Here is an 18,908-nt window from a genome sequence, read left to right as displayed (position 1 = left end):
TCCGTAGGCCTACGTACGTGTGCTGCGTCGCCGTAGTCGCCTTAAAAAAACGAAAACAGCTCTTAGTGTAGTACGCGAACAGTGTCTTGGCGTTGCCGTCACGGTCCATTAGTTCGTAGTAGACTGGCCGCGTAGTCAAAACGAAAAATGCCTTATATCACTGATATTACGAAGGAGAGACTACCGTTTCGTCTGAAACTTTATTGATCCGATTGAGGGCGTAGTTTAGTTTTATGGAAGGCCACAATAATTATTTTTTAAACTCACAAACATTTATGGGTTTCATTTCATGTCGTTGAAGATTTTGTTGATTAAAATATTAGTATTTATATATTTATAATGTATATAAAGCCCATTGTAATACTTTAATTAGTGAGCAGCTAATCATATAGCCGGTTATAGTGAACTTTTGTAGGGACGCCATTGGCGCATCGTACATCAAGACTCTTGACGTCACTTCTTAAAGTAAACAACAACGACAATGGCCATGGCATTTAGGTAGAAAGTTGCTTATAGAAGTAGATTTTTGAAGTGAAGTTCCTCTTTTTGTACGGCTCTCAACGTCAAGATGTGGCGTCTCCAACATATAAAGGAGCTCCAGTTTGAATTTGGTTGAGGTAGGAACTTACACCATGGACTTTTACTAGGAATAGGATAGGCCTACCCCTCCCATCACATAGTGTGTAGACTAGTCACTAGCTAGTAGTAGTAGTAAGGTAGGAGGAGTAGGGTAGGCCTACTACTACAGTACTGACTCTATCTAGGCCTAGCCTAGCCGATTGATATATGATTCAACGCTAAAGTAGCATAATGATTGACCTGACAGCTTGATTTCTTTAAAGACATAATCTCAAACTTTTTAACTTTATTGCCAATCAACTAAAATATAAAACATGGCAATAGGAGATTAAAATATAGGTATTTCAATAGCAATAAGGTGTAAAAATGGGCAGTTACACCCCTTTTTCCCCCAGTTTTTAAATATTAAAAAATCTGTATCTCACTCACCATTCCCCAGTTTTTAGTCAAACAACTTTTTTCTGTCTTAGAAAAATCAGTTCTACAACATATCAAAAAATTTTTTTCCTCCACAACCTGACTTTAAATCTTGTATTATGACAATGTCCAATAGGTAAAAATTAATCAGTCAGTGTATAGGGAGTTCGCTTATGAGAAATATCTGAAATAAATATGAGAACATGCAATTTATGTAATTTATAAGCATCTAGAAAAAGTAGAACTTTAAGTTCATAAAACAAAGCAGGAGAATGCACACTAAATTTAAGTAGATACTTAGAACACAGCCTTTAATATGGGTATAAAAAAACTTTTTCCGATACTTTCTTCTACACTGTGGCTAGGCCTAGATGTCTGGTACCAGATTCATTGTCGTTCTAGTCTAAAGATACAGTACTGGATTCTGACCAATAGTGTGTATGACGTGCCCAATTTTTCCAACTGTCCCAAAGATACTGCCTGTTTAGCGATTACACAGTACAGTACATCAATGTTTTTGTGTCTATGCCCCCTCGGAGGGCATTACACACTACACTATTTGTCAATTGTAGACCCAGCCTCCCAGACCAGGGCCTAGTGGGGACTTAGCCGGGGGTGTAATTTATGAAACGGTTACGTGCTTGTGAAAGTCCCGGCAATGTGAGGCATCGTTTTAACATACAGTACATCCCCAGCGAAGTTCCCGCCAACCTACCAGCGGGAAATATCTTGTAGTCCTGGTAAAATGTCCTGCTAATAAATGATTGGATGATAAGCCCTAATGTAGCAAACATACAGAGTGAGACTAAAACAATTTTAAGGTCTAGTCTATGCTTGAATCGGAGAAGCATGATAGAGAGAAGCCAAGAAGGAGATGAGCTTGCTTGATGGAAGCACTACGCATGCGTATCATTAGGCAGATTTCCATGGAAGTTTAGAAAAGTGCGTATTGATTGATCATAGAAAAAGAATATTGATTGATTGATTTAACTGACTGATAGAATTTATTCAGTATCAAGACAGAAATTTAATAAGAAAATTGATACAATAGTGGAAACAGATTTCCTTGCCATGTCTGGTGTATTTTTTGACGCAAACTAGGTCAAATACATGCAACACACTAGGCCTACATCACCTCAATCCCTGTCGTTGTATGGTGGATTTTGCCCGGGACTAACATTTGACAAGTGCATTTACAGTGTATTTGTTAGGTGTAAACTAGACGTAAAGTACTAGATAGAGGTCTACTTCTACAAGGCCTATGCGAGGCTTCTATTGTTAATTAAACTAGGCCTACTGATTAATTAACTATTAATTATTTTAAAGTACTAATTAATATTTAATTCAACTGAATCAAAAATAGGTCGTCAACATAATTTTTAAAAATCTACAGAATCACTAACTACTAAGAAATGTAGGCCTGCGTGTTATGCACGTTTATCCACAGTTTATTTAAATCGTAAATAATTTAGTATTGACAAATCCAATGTCATCTGTTTGTCCTGAAAGAAATATAAAATAAAACTTTATTACACATAAACTAATGTCCAGTGTCAATAGGAAAAATGTTTGTCAACTAAATTTGATCTGTAATAACTCTGTAATTAACCAAGGCCCAAGAAGACTGGCAAGAAACCAGCCCCAGAAGTACTTGTAGAGAGACCAGTGATTATCAATTAAATATCTATTAATTACTGACATGACACTAAATTTAAATACTATATGGGCCTTCTCTTTTTAAAATCAGTATGCTCAAGAATTCTACAGAAGTAAGTTTTACGAGCTTCTGAAGTTTGGAGCTGCTCTACATTAGGCGGCTCCTACGTACGTAAACATCACTCACTCGGTCACTAGCTTACTGCGTGTGATTAGCGCTCTGTGTACAGCAACCGGATCTTGCGACTAGAGAGGAACTGATCCAGTACCAGATCTTTAGACTCAAACGACAACAAATCCTAATTTTGAAATAAGCTTATAATGAATGTATACGAGTAATCTGTAAAGTAAAAAATAATGCCACTTCAGTGAATTTAGTATACTTACTTACAATGGTTTTATGTTTTATAGAATGGCATGTTGGTAAGCAAGCAGATTGAGATAGTGACATGTTTAGCAGCAGCGGTGTTGAGCTTAAAGAAAAATGCTTATAAAAATTGAGAAAGCAGAGAGCAACACAAGAACAGATTCTGGTAAGTTGATATATATTTTATGTTATGATATAGGCCAAGTATTAAGTGTTATTTTAAAGGGTTTTTTTATAAGAAGTTTGTATTGTACAATTTTATAATGCTGCATTTTCATTGATGTACATTTGCATAATTCACCAGACCATGGTCTCATCACAATAATGTAATGATAATGAATGTTCATTGTCAGACACTTGAAACTATGAAAATCATAAAACTGCTGAAATGGCACCAGAGCAAAAGCAACTTCTGATTAAGTCCGGAATCGAACCAACATTTTAAATTTAGTCCAGAATTGGACCAGCAATTATGTTACTTATATCAATAACATAGCATAATACATACTCCAAGTATCGAAATGCACACCATTGTGTCGGGATTCAATATTTTGACATTAATTATGTCATCATCAGGAATGTCATCATTCAAGAGTAGCTGCAAGGCAACTACTCTTACACGTCAATAACCTTATTTATCCATTTGTACTCGTTTTAATATTAAACTTTCCAAACCGTACATCTGATTGTTAATGACAGGATAGCGCAGGGGTTCTCAACTATATCGCAATAGGAGCCAAAATTGTTAATTAAATTGAATAAATATTAAGGGCAATGGGTGTACTTCGGCACGTAGCGCGTAGCGCTACCTGAGCGCTAGGCGCGAGCCGAAGGAGGTTTGGAGCAGTGACGTAGCTACGGACAGTGCAGCCAGTGAAAACACTGGGGCCCAGGTGTATTAAAGGAACCATTCATAAATACACCTAATAAAATAAAGTTAATATTTTTTAAGAAAAAACGGCTAGCGGGCCCCTCAATAATATTTGGTTTTTAGAGGAGTAATTATTGATTACAATTTCAAATCAGTGGTGTATTCAAGGGTGTCCAAAAATTATAAAAGAAATGGAAATTTGGAAGGGGAAATTGTATTAAAATTTAAGTCTGAGAGTGTCATTTCCAGCCATTTAGAGGTGCAAAATCATAAATTTTTTTGCCTCAACCCCAGCCATCGTGGGGCTGAAGTGGTCTTCATCCACTTGTGAAAATCCTCCCTGCTTCCTTTATTTTAAATTCTCTGACCCGCCACTGCAATTGTTAAATTTTATGTGCCACCAATTTTCTTGATTAGTTTAGAACAGCAGTTGAGACCAAATATGTCCCTCTTAAAATAGATACGAATCTGATTAATCTTGCACTGGGGCCCTTTCGCTCCTAGCTACGCCACTTTGGAAGGGGGTGTCTCTCCCCCACCCAAATTATTAATTTTTTTAATGACATCATAATAAGTCGCCAGACTCTCATACATTGCATATTGACCTAAGAAAGTTACCCTTTTATTTGTTAATGCAAAAGCCAAAGTGTTATATATCACACAAAGAGCCATCAATAATACAAACACTTTTATAATTGAGACATGAATGTAGTCCCTATGTCATCTTACATTGTTACAATCATGATCTTGCCTGCTTAGTAACTGAAATTACACTTTGATGATTGTGCCAGTCGATTAAAATCCAGTTTAATGTAAAATATTATTTTCGCCTTGTTCTCGCAGGCCACGTGACATCACTTTTTAGTCTTTATGATTTTAAATTTTACTTTTCATTGTGCAGTATGTATTTCAATTTTTGATTTTTGATATTTTAGTTTCTTAATTTTCTTCGTATCTTCTTGCATAAATGGCCTTGTGAAAAACACCAATATGGTGATACAATTTTTTTCTGTTTTAAAATAAAGTTAATTACTATTATTATTATTATTATTATTATTATTATTATTATTATTATTATTATTATTATTATTACAAAGTAACATGCAGTAGGCCTATACTGATGTTCACTCTGAGAATTCAGGGGAGAAAATTTTGGTTTTATTGCTCAAAAATTGTCAAAATATAATGTTAAATGGATTTTCCTTATTTTGAAACTACTGTAGTTGTTGTGGTACAATGAAGAAATAGGGTCTGGCCATAGTGTTAAAGATATTTTCCCTTTGTTTTAAAAAAAAGTGTCCCCTTAAAGGGGTGTCCTCTAAAGTTGTGTCCCAAAAGAGGAATGATACTTTATTCACTCTATTTTCTTTACTCTATTTAAACATGTGCTAACCCAACATATACAATTTTTATTTATTTATTGTCACGATTGGTTAGTAAGTATTCAGATTCAAATTGGAAACACATTTAAAAAATACATTTAAACAATTTTAAGTGACTATGTCTTTATGATCACAATTAAAATCCTTTTTTTTTCTCTTTTTTTTTTTTTGTCTACTGATATGGTTTCATCTTAATGGTTAAAATATTTAACTTGTGATACATCACAAATCACAAAATAATTTCATCAATCCTACATGACAGCTTTTTAGTTTCATTAAGTTGGCTTAAAATACTAATGTGACCTTTAATTTTACAATTGAATAGGGTTTTGTTCGGCATAATTCTCATTTTTTTATCGCTCCTCCCCCCCATCCCCCTGGCCGAATCTTTCCCTGTAGTATGTTGTGTCATTTGTAAATTTGTAGTTTTCTATTTTTTTATAGTTAACTTGTTTATTTTATAGAGTGGCATGTTGGTAAGCAGACAGATTGACATGAGTGACATGTTAAAAAGCAGTGTTTTCACTTCATGAAATAATAATTGGGAAAATGGATAACAATTAAGGAATACCAGATTCTGGTAAGTGGAAAGATATTTCATTTTTTCATGCAGTACTTGGTAAAGACAACTTGATTTCTTGCTTCCAACAAGGTATCCATTCGTATCTTCATAAGACTAATAGTAACTTTGGAGAGTCGAGACCAGGACATAACTCCGACTTTATATTGACAAACATAGAAAATTGTTAAGTACAGGCACAATGTACACATAAAGACAAAAATAAGCTTATAATGAATGTATAGATATAAATAATCTGTTAATACTTTCCAAATTAAACAATGTTTTTGTAGTAAATTTTTGACATCCATTGTAATAATTTCAATTTTTTTGTTTTAAACTTGTTCATTTCAGAGAGCAACATGTTGATAAGTAGTGATTGAGAACGTAATGGAAAATGTAGAAGAATTTAGAAAGCTAATATCAGATTCTTTCTGGTAAGTGGAAAGTTATTTTTAATGAAGTGTTTTTACATTATGTAATGTACCATTTTCCTTGAAAGAACATGTAATTATGTCAACAACCATTAACCGGTTTTAATCCTATCATTGCCCATTAATGCAAAATTGCACAATTGTAAAATACACACAATTGATACATAACACTCAGTATCATCTACCTAATATTTACAATGTTTCATGATACTGAGAGTTATGTACCAATTTTGTGTGTTTCACTTGTAGTGATTTCACAATGTATAAAGCACCTACAGGAAAGTTCATGGTAAACTCTCCAAGAAAGGTAGCCACATTGACCAGCATTGCCTTGGGTTGTATTATAGTCAAGTTTTATACAATGGATATTAGTGTTGAAATTATATAAAGTTATTATATGTAGATTATCTATCATTAAATGAAAGTAAGTAATTTCACAATTAATTAAGAAGTAATTAAATTAATAAAAGTCATAATATTTGTTGGTTAAATTTGATATAATTTCTTTTTTAATTTCAGTTGATTTATTTGCATATTCCACCAGATCAGCTATCCTCATTACCAGGCAGAGAAATGATGAATATTCATTAAAATCAACTTGAAACTGCAAAACTCAAGAAAACTACAGAAGTGACATCAAGTCAAGAGCAACTTCTGAGAGGCATATATATCTTTCAGCAGGGCCAAGGGTGGTGGGTGGCGCGTAGGTTCCACGTGTGCCGATCGCCTATGATAGGCGATTGCTTCCGCTTGGATAATCCCAACTGTCTTTTTGCGCGAGACGCTGGCGAAATTTTCCAAAAAAGTTTCGTTAACATTTGTTGGATTGTACAGTAATGTGGTGTTTGAAATACAGTACACTACAAATGAAATGTAGTACAATAAAAATAGTGTTCCATTTTGTTTTATTCAACTTTGTGTGACTACAGAATTTCAACTAAGTCCAGAATAGGACACAACCATTTATATTAATTGCAGAATTTAACTAAGTCCAGAATAGGACTCAACTATATTGAACAATTATTTAATTAAGTCCAGAACAGGACTAAACCATTTACACTAAGTCCAAAATTTTATCTACTAAGTCCAGAATAGGACACAACCATTTACACTAAGTCCAAAATTTTAACTAAGTCCAGAATAGGACACAACTATATTGAACAATTATTTAATTAAGTCCAGAACAGGACTAAACCATTTACACTAAGTCCAAAATTTTATCTAAGTCCAGAATAGGACTCAACCATTTACATTAATTGCAGAATTTTTTACACTAAGTCCAAAATTTTATCTAAGTCCAGAATAGGACTCAACCATTTACATTAATTGCAGAATTTTAACTAAGTCCAGAACAGGACTAAACCATTTACACTAAGTCCAAAATTTTATCTAAGTTCAGAATAGGACACAACCATTTACATTAATTGCAGAATTTTAACTAAGTCCAGAATAGGACTCAACCATTTACACTAAGTCCAGAATAGGACTCAACTATATTGGACAATTATTTAATTAAGTCCAGAATAGGACTCAACCATTTACACTAAGTCCAAAAAGTCCAGAATTTCACACAAGTCCAGAATAGGACCAACAATTTACACTCTAGTACAAGATAGGACAAATAATTTATACTATTAATTCCAGAATTTTAACTAAGTCCAGAATAGGACTCAACCATTTACACTAAGTCCAGAATAGGACTCAACTATTGAACAATTATTTAATTAAGTCCAGAATTTGACCAATAATTTACACTAAGTCTAAGAAATCCAGAATTTCACTCAAGTCCAGAATAGGACCAACAATTTACACTATTTTAACTAAGTCCAGAATAGGACCAACAATTTACACTCTAGTACAAGATAGGACAAATAATTTATACTATTAATTCCAGAATTTTAGCTAAGTCCAGAATAGGACTCAACGATTTACATTAATTGCAGAATTTTAACTAAGTCCAGAATAGGACCAACAATTTACACTATGTCCTGAAAAGGACCAACAATTTACACTATTTTTAACCAAGTCCAAAATAGGACCAACAATTTACACTAAGCCCAGAATTTTAACTACCAGAATAGGACCATCAATTTACTCATTCTCATTGCTGTTTTATTAATCACCACATTGCAAACTTGATTTAATTGTTAGATTTACATGAGCAAAATCTCTTTTATAAGTTCAAAATCAGACCAAATTTTAATTATGTCCAGAATCCTTAGCATTTTATAGTAATTCCAGAATTGGGCCAGAATTTTAATCAGACTAATGTTTTACTAAGTCCAGAATTGGACTAACACTAAAGTTACTTAATATTGTATATCACAAACCTGACTTCTTTCCATAACCACCAATTTTAAGAATGTACAATAAACGTCTTTGCAGTGTACAGTAGGTGTCCCATAATCAATCTGCTTCATTTCCATACATCACAGTTTGCAAAGCTTCAGGTAACAACAGCGTATGTAGCAGGATTCAAATAAATCTGTGTCTATTCCACACAATTCTATATCAAAATTTGACTTTCCACAGTTCACTTGCATTATCTCAAAATCTGACTTCGCTAGCTTCAAGCACCGTACAGCTGCTGTCAGTACTGTATACAAATTCAAACAAATCAGTCTGGATTTCCCACAATTCATTGCTCAACCTTCTGTATAACAGCCTGTTTGCCACAGTTCATCTGCTTCATTTGTACTTAGCAAGCCTCCAACAAATCGGTCTACCCATCATTCATCTGCTTTACGCTAACAAGCTCCTACTGAATTCTAGTCTTGATAACCCACAATAAATCTGCTCAGCAAGTGTTTTCCTAGAAAATATATATATATAACAAAAACTATATAAATATAAAAGTACAATATCATAATTTTGTGAACTTTGTTTTTTAAAAATAGGTACTGATATTGAACAAATAATTATCACTTTTCAGTAATCATTAACACTGCAACAGGGGGAGTTTATGAATTTGAAAATTATTTCCTTACCTTTTGCAGGGTAGGTGGTGGTGGTTTATTTGTGGCTTGAAGATCACTCAACTTTTTTCATATTCTGAAATATTGAACATTTAAAAATAAATAATAATTGTACAAATTACAATTTTAAAAAAAATTTAAATATTCATGTAAAATCGTAATTATGAAAATAATTATGATAAGTCAGTGATGGAACCAGGCAATGGCGAAACTAAATGACAATTAAATAAATAACAAATAAACAAATAACAAATAAAATCTTTCTCATTAATATTAAGATATAGTAGTTATTTTAAACATGGTGGTAATTTATATATAGTTATACAATGGACCATTGTTTAGAACATAGCTGCAACAATGACAGAAAGAGAAATTCATAATAATAATTATTATTATTATTATTATTATTCATTATTCATTAAATAATACATAATCAGATATCAATGGATTTAAAGTACTCTATGCTTTTAAAAGAGGGCTTTTCCCCATTAGAGCATTCAGTGGGTTTGCGAAACACTTCGGGACCCCTGATTGTAAGAATAATCATTGGTTCAGAATCGGACTAACACTTATATCACTAACCATCTATTTTAAGAATGCACAATATGTCCCACAATCCACTATATTTTATTTTTAAACCAGACCTCTGAAAGGTCCAAAGTTCCTATGCTGGCATTCGTATTGCAGTACTGTATTTGCGGTGATTTAAACATGAGACCTGAGACCTCAAGTGTTAATCCGTCAGTTTCATTTTTATTGTTAAGTTAAGCGCATCAAGGCTTTAGCATAATGCGCAATTTAAGTCAAAATTATTATTGTTATTATTATCATTATCATTATTATTATTATTATTATTATTAATCTTGGCATCTGGTTTTTTTTTTTCTCCTTGGACATAATTACCGATTACTGTATCTAAAACTTTCATCCTGTACGTGTTCCTCAAAGCAATAAAAAATATAAGATAAGAAAAAATACAGCAAAACGAGCTTTCACCCTGGCCAGGAATCGGTGCCCTAGTCATTCCTCCCCGACTATCCCTATCCATTCCATGCAAGGTATGCACCAAGCAAGACCATTAACTATAGGGTTCACTAACTCGGTCCCAATTTGAAACAACTGAACGGAGGGAGGAAAGCACCGCGACCCCTAAGCTATTAATATTAAGCAATTTTTAAAGTAAATGATGTCAATCTTTGATATACATGCAAATTTGATATAATAAACCGGAAATCCGATGTTCATAATTTTATATATCATATTATATTGTATTTTTATATGTGGAAGCAAAAAAAAAAAAAAAAAAAAAAAAAAAAAAAAAAAAAAAAAAAAAAAAAATTTAAAAATAAAAAATATATTAATAAAAATAAAATAAAAGGTAAAAAAGGTGGTGGTATTCCAGCAAAACGTTTTCTCGAACCACATACACGCTTAGGTACAGTCGTAGACTAGGACTAGGCCTAATAATAGGACCTCCTGTAGGCCTAAACGTAACGTTTTCGTTTTGGTGTAGTACCTAGGCATACCTGAAATTTAAGATGTTTCCTTCGTACAAATACAAGTACAGTTATAGCCATACCTCCCTGACTTTCACTATGCTTAGCAATTAGTGTAGGACTACCACAGTCCTTGCCGTTGCATTCTAAATCGGACGCTATTTTCAGTCAGAACCGTCCTCAAATTCCGCGGTACGGTGAGATGCAATCTTTCAGGCATGCGCAAAGGGCCACTTCATATCAAAATTTACAAATCAGTATAAGAGATGTCCCCCAATTCATTTCCAGGCTCAAAATTTCAAAGTAGGATGCGGATATGAAAACCATTTAATGGGAACTTCCTAAAACTACAGTACAATAGGTATCTAAAAAAATGACAATGTGTCTTAAAAGCTTTTTAGAATGGTTCCTCACAGCCATGGACAAATTATGCAATTTTGATAGGGTGTACATGTGGAAACCCCTAAAACAGAATGTTCCAGACTTAAATGTTTTAAAAACAGATTAATGGATCTGAAATGAAACTTTTTAGAATGATTTGTCATGGTGAAAGCAATAAATTGAAGGGTCTCAATTTCCAAAAGCATCAACACTGCTGACTAGTAACAGGAGTTGATGAATTTGAAAATCACTTCCTTACCTGCTATAAGGTGGGTGGTGGTGTATTCAAGGCTTAAAGATCACTTCATATTCTGAAATATTAAACATTAAAAAATAAATACTAATAACTGTACAAGTTACAATTAAAAAAAAAACAGGTTTTACATTAACGTAAGTTGATTTAATATGTTAATTCATTAACGGTATACTCATTACATTTCTATAAACTAATCCATCATTACAGTATCTTATTCCTATAATTAATCAACAAATGTCTAAATCAAACTATCATAAATAGGTATTATAATGTAGGCCTATTATTAATTCATTATTAGATAAGAAGTATTATTCAAGCACTGTTATTATTATTATTACTATATTATTATTATTACTATTTTCATATAGATTAAAAAATAATCCATATGTATGTGTGTATTATTACTACGATTACCTATTATTATTATTATTATAATTATTATTATTATTATTATTATTATTATTATTATTATTATTATTTCCTGTATTATTACTATTATTATTATTATTTGTTCCTTTATTATTATTATTAGAATACAGGCCCGGCCAACCCTTGGGTCATGAAAATCTGGAGATTTTTTTATGAATCTTAAAAAAATCTGGAGATTTACCAAAAAATCTGGAGGTTTCCAGAATTAACCAAAAGATGATACAAGATACCAAAAAAGTCACATCACTAAAAATCATTGGCCGTTAGTGGCGACATTTGAATTGAAAATGGCTGCTTGTTTATTGGTAAGTGTTATATGGGCAACACACTGATCTACTATAATAGCTAGATTGCTCATTGTCCAAGTCTCCGACACCATGTTAATTTTTTTTTGGCATTTATTTAAATTATATAGTTAAAAATAATGATTCTTGCAATACTTTTAAATTTAACATAGGAATTTTTTAAAACCATTTAACCACTAGACGCGACTGTTTGCAGTTTAGAAAAGCGCAAGCTAAGTCGCGTTGTTATAGTGGCGTCGATCCTAACAACGCAAATATCTTTACTTGAGCTTTTTTATAATAATCTTCGCACATTTGTACTAAAGTCAATAAAAGTAAGGATTGATATATAAAATATAAGAACATCTGCAGTAGCGGTGCCCATAATGCAATAGCAGTGCCCATCTAAGGATTTAATATATACAATATAACAACACATGCAGTAGTGGTGCCCATTTGGGTTTAATATATAAAATATAACAACACATGCAGTAGGGGTGCCCATAATGCAATAGCGGTGCCCATCTAAGGATTAATATATAAAATATAATAACACCTGCAGTAGGGGTGCACATAATGCAATAGCGGTGCCCATCTAAGGATTAATATATAAAATATAACAACAACTGCAGTAGCAGTGCCAATCTAAGGATTAATGTATAAAATATAACAACACCTGCAGTAGCGGTGCCCATAATTCAGTAGCGGTGCCCATCTACGGATTAATATATAAAATATCGATCGATCATTGATCAAGTTCCTAGTCCACATATCAAGCACCCTGAGCATCCATTAGATGGATATGTGCGCTATATAAAACTACACTATTATTATTATTATTATAACAACACCTGCAGTAGCAGTGCCCATAATGCAGTAGCGGTGCCCATCTAAGGATTTAATATAAAATATAACAACACCTGGTGGTGCCCATAATGCAGTAGCGGTGCCCATCTAAGGATTAATATATAAAATATAATAACACCTGCAGTAGGGGTGCCCATAATGCAATAGCGGTGCCCATCTAAGGATTAATATATAAGATATAACAACACCTGCAGTAGCGGTACCCATCTAAGGATTTATTATATAAAATATAACAACATCTGCAGTAGTGGTGCCCATAATGCAGTAGCGGTGCCCATCTAAGGATTTATTAAATATAACGACACCTGCAGGTGGTGCCCATAATGCAGTAGTGGTGCCCATCTAAGGATTTAATATATAAAATAGAACAACACCTGCAGTAGTGGTGCCCATAATTCAGTAGCAGTGCCCATCTAAGGATTAATGTATAAAATATAACAACACCTGCAGTAGCGTTGCCCATAATTCAGTAGCGGTGCCCATATACGGATTAATATATAAAATATCGATCGATCATTGATCGAGTTCCTAGTCCACATATCAAGCGCCCTGAGCATCTTAAATTAGATGGATATGTGCGCTATATAAAACTACACTATTATTATTATTATTATTATTATTATTATTATTATTATTATTATAACAACACCTGCAGTAGCGGTGCCCATAATGCAGTAGCGGTGCCCATCTAAGGATTTAATATAAAATATAACAACACCTAGTGGTGCCCATAATGCAGTAGCGGTGCCCATCTAAGGATTAATATATAAAATATTGATCGATCATTGATCAAGTTCCTAGTCCACATATCAAGCACCCTGAGCATCTTACATTAGATGGATATGTGCGCTATATAAAACTACACTATTATTATTATTATTATTATAACAACACCTGCAGTAGCGGTGCCCATAATGCAGTAGCGGTGCCCATCTATGGATTTAATATATAAAATATAACAACACCTGGTGGTGCCCATAATGCAGTAGCGGTGCCCATCTAAGGATTATAAAATATAACACCTGCAGTAGTGGTGCCCATAATGTAGTAGCGGTGCCCATCTAAGGATTAATATATAAAATATAATAACACCTGCAGTAGAGGTGTCCATAATGAAATAGCGGTGCTCATCTAGGATTAATATATAAAATATAACAACACCTGCAGTAGCGGTGCCCATCTAAGGATTTATTATATAAAATAAAACAACACCTGCAGTAGTGGTGCCCATAATGCAGTAGCAGTGCCCATTTAAGGATTTATTATATAAAATATAACGACACCTGCAGTAGTGGTGCCCATAATGCAGTAGCGGTGCCCATCTATGAATTTATTATATAAAATATAACGACACCTGCAGTAGTGGTGCCCATAATTCAGTAGAGGTGCCCATCTAAGGATTAATATATAAAATTTTGATCGATCATTGATCGAGTTCCTAGTCCACATATCAAACGCCCTGAGCATCTTAAATTAGATGGATATGTGCGTTATATAAAACTACACTATTATTATTATTATTATTATTATAACAACACCTGCAGTAGCGGTGCCCATAATGCAGTAGCGGTGCCCATCTAAGGATTTAATATATATAATATAACAACACCTTGTGGTGCCCATAATGCAATAGCGGTGCCCATCTAAGGATTATAAAATATAACACCTGCAGTAGTGGTGCCCATAATGCAGTAGCGGTGCCCATCTAAGGATTAATATATAAAATATAATAACACCTGCAGTAGCGGTACCCATCTAAGGATTTATTATATAAAATAAAACAACACCTGCAGTAGTGGTGCCCATAATGCAGTAGCGGTGCCCATCTAAGGATAAAATATAACAACACCTGTGGCAGTGGTGCCCATAATGCAGTAGTGGTGCCCATCTAAGGATTAATGTATACATATAACAACACCTGCAGTAGTGGTGCCCATAATGCAGTAGCGGTGCCCATCTAAGGATTTAATATATAAAATAGAACAACACCTGCAGCAGCGGTGCCCATAACTGCAGTAGCGGTGCTCATCTAAGATTAACGTATAAAATATAACACCTGCAATAGTGGTGCTATTAGTGCAGTAGAGGAAGTAGAACACTTACTCCTGAGACTGCTCAGGAGTAAATCGTCTGTAGTAAGGTTCAAGTAACTTAATACAAAGAGCGTCTTCACAGGCGCTGCCCAGGGCTTCCAACAAGTAAACTGCTTCTTCAAAGCTTACTTCTGACTCGTCTGAATGTGCCTAGTATTATCATTATTTTTATTATTACTATGATTACTTATTATTATCATTATAGGTCTACATGATAAAGTTTTTACTTTTTCAATTTCTTTATGATTTAATCATTATATTTATAATTGTTATATTTTAATTATATTTGAATTATTCATATATTATATTGCATTTTGATGATGCAATTGGAAATAAAGTCATACTCAATTGAAAATTTGAATTATTATTCTTTCATATAGGCCTATTATTTATAAACAATAGTATAACATTGTAAACATGAATTATGTGGATAATAATCATAGAAAATAAACTTATAATAGGCTTTTATATAAGATAAAAATAATGTCATCTATCGATCAAAACATCCATTTTGATTAACTGAATAGCAGCATTTTGGCATTGCGGCAGTGCCAATAGGAAATAGAACTTTTTTTGCACTGCAGCAATGCCAATAGAAAATACAGCTTTTTTTCGCACTGTGGTAGGGGCGATAAAACAGCAGCTTTTTCACACTGCGGCAGTGGCAATAGAAAACAGTAGCTTTTTCACACTGTGTCAAGGCAGTGCCAATAGAAAACAGTAGCTTTTTTCTTGTAGCAGTGCCAATAGCCTCAGCTCATGGGGAGAGTTTTTATTAGACTTATTATGGCCCAAAATATAAGGTATTGGCAATCAAAATAACGCTATTTGGATAGACAAATTATATTGTTTTATATTTTTGATCCGACGACCTGGACGACAGGGAATCCAGGCTTGTCCATCAGAGAAAAATTCCCCTGACACCTCCCCCACCCCCTCCCCACTGGCGCCACCCCTGTCGTCAACACCATCACGAATTGCGGTCCGCAGACAAGGTGGTGCGAGAGATGTCCAACATGCCGGACAGCTCAACAGCCTAGGCCTACCACCAGTTCAGAAAAAGATTCATTCACGTATGGTTCCACCTAAATATTGCCTTTATAAAAACCAAAACCATAATAACAACTGTCCTCTACTTACATTAAAATCGGTCTTGTATTAATTTCACTTTTGAACAAAACTCTATTATACTCAAAAAAGCAAGTTGTCAACACCTTTCAAATGTGCGAGTTGCCGTGCCAGGCCTACTTCCAATGTTTACATTGGCCTATCTTAAACGCTGGCGACGCCCTACCCTGGCAGGCAAACGATTCTCGAGGTAGTATGAGAAATGCATAAGAAATCAGGATAGGCCTATTGTTCTTTTTTTCCTTTTTTTTTTGTGCCAAAAATACTAAAGCTACATGAATGAAATTCGCATATGTCATTGCTGTCTTACCGCTTCCAGTTGAAAAGTGCGAGCGTCATTGCCAATTTTTATCACAATTTGCAGAAAAATAAAACTATTAGGCCAAAAAAAAATAGTTTGTTTGCCCCCTCCACCCGCCCTTAACTAAGAAATAGGGGCTGAAAAACAAAAGAAACTTTTTAAAAAAGGGTTTTTGTTTTATTTTTTTTCTTTACAAATTAAAAAAATGTGAGTGAATTTATCTTTAAATTTTTTTTGCCAGATGCCCAACAAATTTGTCTAAAGTTGTTGTCTGATGTAAGATATTGCCATTCTAAGCCTCTGGGTTTTTATTCCATCTGATGAGCAAATAAAAAAACAACCTTTTTCCACCCGCCCCTATTTATCATTTAAAAAAAAAAAAAAAGGCAAACAAACAATTTATTTTTTATGGTCTTATGTTACAAAAGCTCACTGTCATTAACCGAATCAGTGGCGGATACTCCGAATGCATAAGTATGCTCACTCTGTATGCGCGAGCCTGCGGCGTCGTGTATGATGCATGCAGTGAGTTTGTTTTATGCGTTTAATTTCGAGTTTCAATGTTAGTATTAAGCACCACGTCAGTTTTATTAAGATTGATAATGATTTTGTTAGTTGAAAGCCCTTAAAAAGTTGTTGGACTCTTAGGAAAGAGTATTTCTCGATAGTGTTATCTGATTTACGGAAAGTAAATACGGATCTTCTTCAGACGGAAGATCGTTAATAAACATAAAAAGAAGAGGACGAAGGATATTACACCTTTGAGGTTGCTGCATAAGTTTAGTAATATTTGCACGATATTAATGAAAGAAGGCAACTTTGACTCCTTGATTTTTTATATATTCATTTATTTCGATGTGTATTTACGTCAAGAAAATATCTCTGTGTGATGTTTTGTCCTATCTGACGTTTTATCATACAGTCCGTTCGAATCGAGCCCACGCCGACCTCCGTCTCTTTAATAGTGTTGATCCAAGTGTTTTACAGAAATACTCACGCTATAGCCCAACACATTAATCTTATTCATTTAAATAGGTATTGAACGTTGTGGCTGATGGACTCTCCGAAATAGTTTCTACAAGTCAAGATATTGTTAACCTTGATTATTAATGCCTTCCTCACCCGTCACAAATAATTACAGCATTCAAGGAATCGGTTGGATTCGTGTCAATACAAGTCATGAGTAGATAAACAAAACGGAAACTGATAGCTTAGATTCCATGAAATTCCGTACTTTGCAATTAAGTCATAGCGTAACATTATGTTTAATTTTATTTGATTCATCATCTGGATGCAATTATGACAAATTAATGCACTTTATCCCTAGCTACACTGTACAGTTACAGGTAATAACGTGAACGTTTGAAATGTATATTTTCAATAGACTTTGTATTTCTTTAATTTAAATTACCGAATGGACGAATTCATTTGGTGTAAACACCACCGATGATAAAGTCGGAAGAATTAAGAACTTTCAGTGGGCCCTTCTGGGGTCTCACTAAAAGGCGTATACCACCGCAGTGGTGGTGGTGATTTGGCATTGCACCAGGAGAAAAGTTCCCTACTCTTTTTTTTAGAGAGTGTAATTTGTTAGTACTAATTTCAGCGGCGAATTTTTAATTCATTTTGTTGCAATGCAAACGTAGGCCTATTTTTAAAATATAGAGCACATATGATTTGGATACAAACGTAAACAGTTCTTCTTTAAAGCTGAAACCAGTTACAAACTATTCCATCATTTTTATATGCTTTCTCTTTCGAAGACTTAGCAAGATATAATTTGGTTAAGACGAGGAAGTTATTCAGTCGATTCATTATCGTATCGACCGCGAAGACTGTGATAATACTGACACCTGAATGTCGATCTGCGGATATGAACGACCTCCGAGATGCACTTTCTATATATGTTAATAAATTTAAGGTATTGGAAAAGAAAGTTATATTTTTTAAGTATCAAACAAAACGTACTAATTTTAGACAGAAAAAAATAAATCTATATAATGCAATTAGGCCTACATCCAATTCATCATTATAAAGACAAAACCTCAATTGACGACAAGAAGGTCTGAGATTTTCGAAGAGATGTTTTTTTTTATAGATAAATAATAATATGATAGAGATAAGCTCTAAATCGTCTTGCGGTAAAGCTCCTCGGGAACATTTTGATTCCTAGATGGCGGGAAATGAACTTTCCCAACTTCTGAAGTGTCTATTAATGACTTTTAAGTTCTTCAAAATTCAAGGTTTACCCCTCTTGAACAGTCAGGAAATTTGTTCTCATTCTGATTACAGTAGGCCTAAGTAGGCCTAGGCCTATTGTGTGTGTACCGGTATACTCAGAAAAAAAAAGAAGAGTAGTTGCATATACATGAGCTTTCCCGACTTACAATTTTACCATTGCAACAAAAAAAAAAAAAAAAAAAAAAAAAAATA

At 33.8% G+C, this 18,908-nt stretch overlaps 2 long non-coding RNA genes across 2 annotated transcripts; one reads left to right on the top strand and one right to left on the bottom strand.

Annotated features, from left to right (window-relative positions):
- The first annotated feature begins 476 nt into the window (after positions 1-476).
- On the top strand, positions 477-7,153 carry LOC117120500. The gene is made up of 5 exons (XR_004447371.1): positions 477-617; positions 3,064-3,185; positions 5,737-5,852; positions 6,186-6,268; positions 6,785-7,153. It is a non-coding gene; the product is annotated as an uncharacterized LOC117120500 (long non-coding RNA).
- A 735-nt stretch (positions 7,154-7,888) lies between these two features.
- LOC117120499 lies at positions 7,889-16,338 on the bottom strand. Its single transcript, XR_004447370.1, has 4 exons — positions 16,187-16,338; positions 11,377-11,428; positions 9,253-9,316; positions 7,889-9,077 (listed from the first exon to the last, which is right to left on the bottom strand). It is a non-coding gene; the product is annotated as an uncharacterized LOC117120499 (long non-coding RNA).
- Positions 16,339-18,908: the final 2,570 nt, after the last annotated feature.

This window comes from Anneissia japonica, unplaced genomic scaffold (assembly GCF_011630105.1).
Source record: "Anneissia japonica isolate Jap-2015-1 unplaced genomic scaffold, ASM1163010v1 scaffold1698_len283567_cov170, whole genome shotgun sequence".
In the NCBI taxonomy this organism is placed as follows: domain Eukaryota; kingdom Metazoa; phylum Echinodermata; class Crinoidea; order Comatulida; family Comatulidae; genus Anneissia; species Anneissia japonica.
The sequence above is the reverse complement of the archived record's forward strand: the minus strand, read 5'-3'. Positions and strand labels throughout refer to the sequence as shown.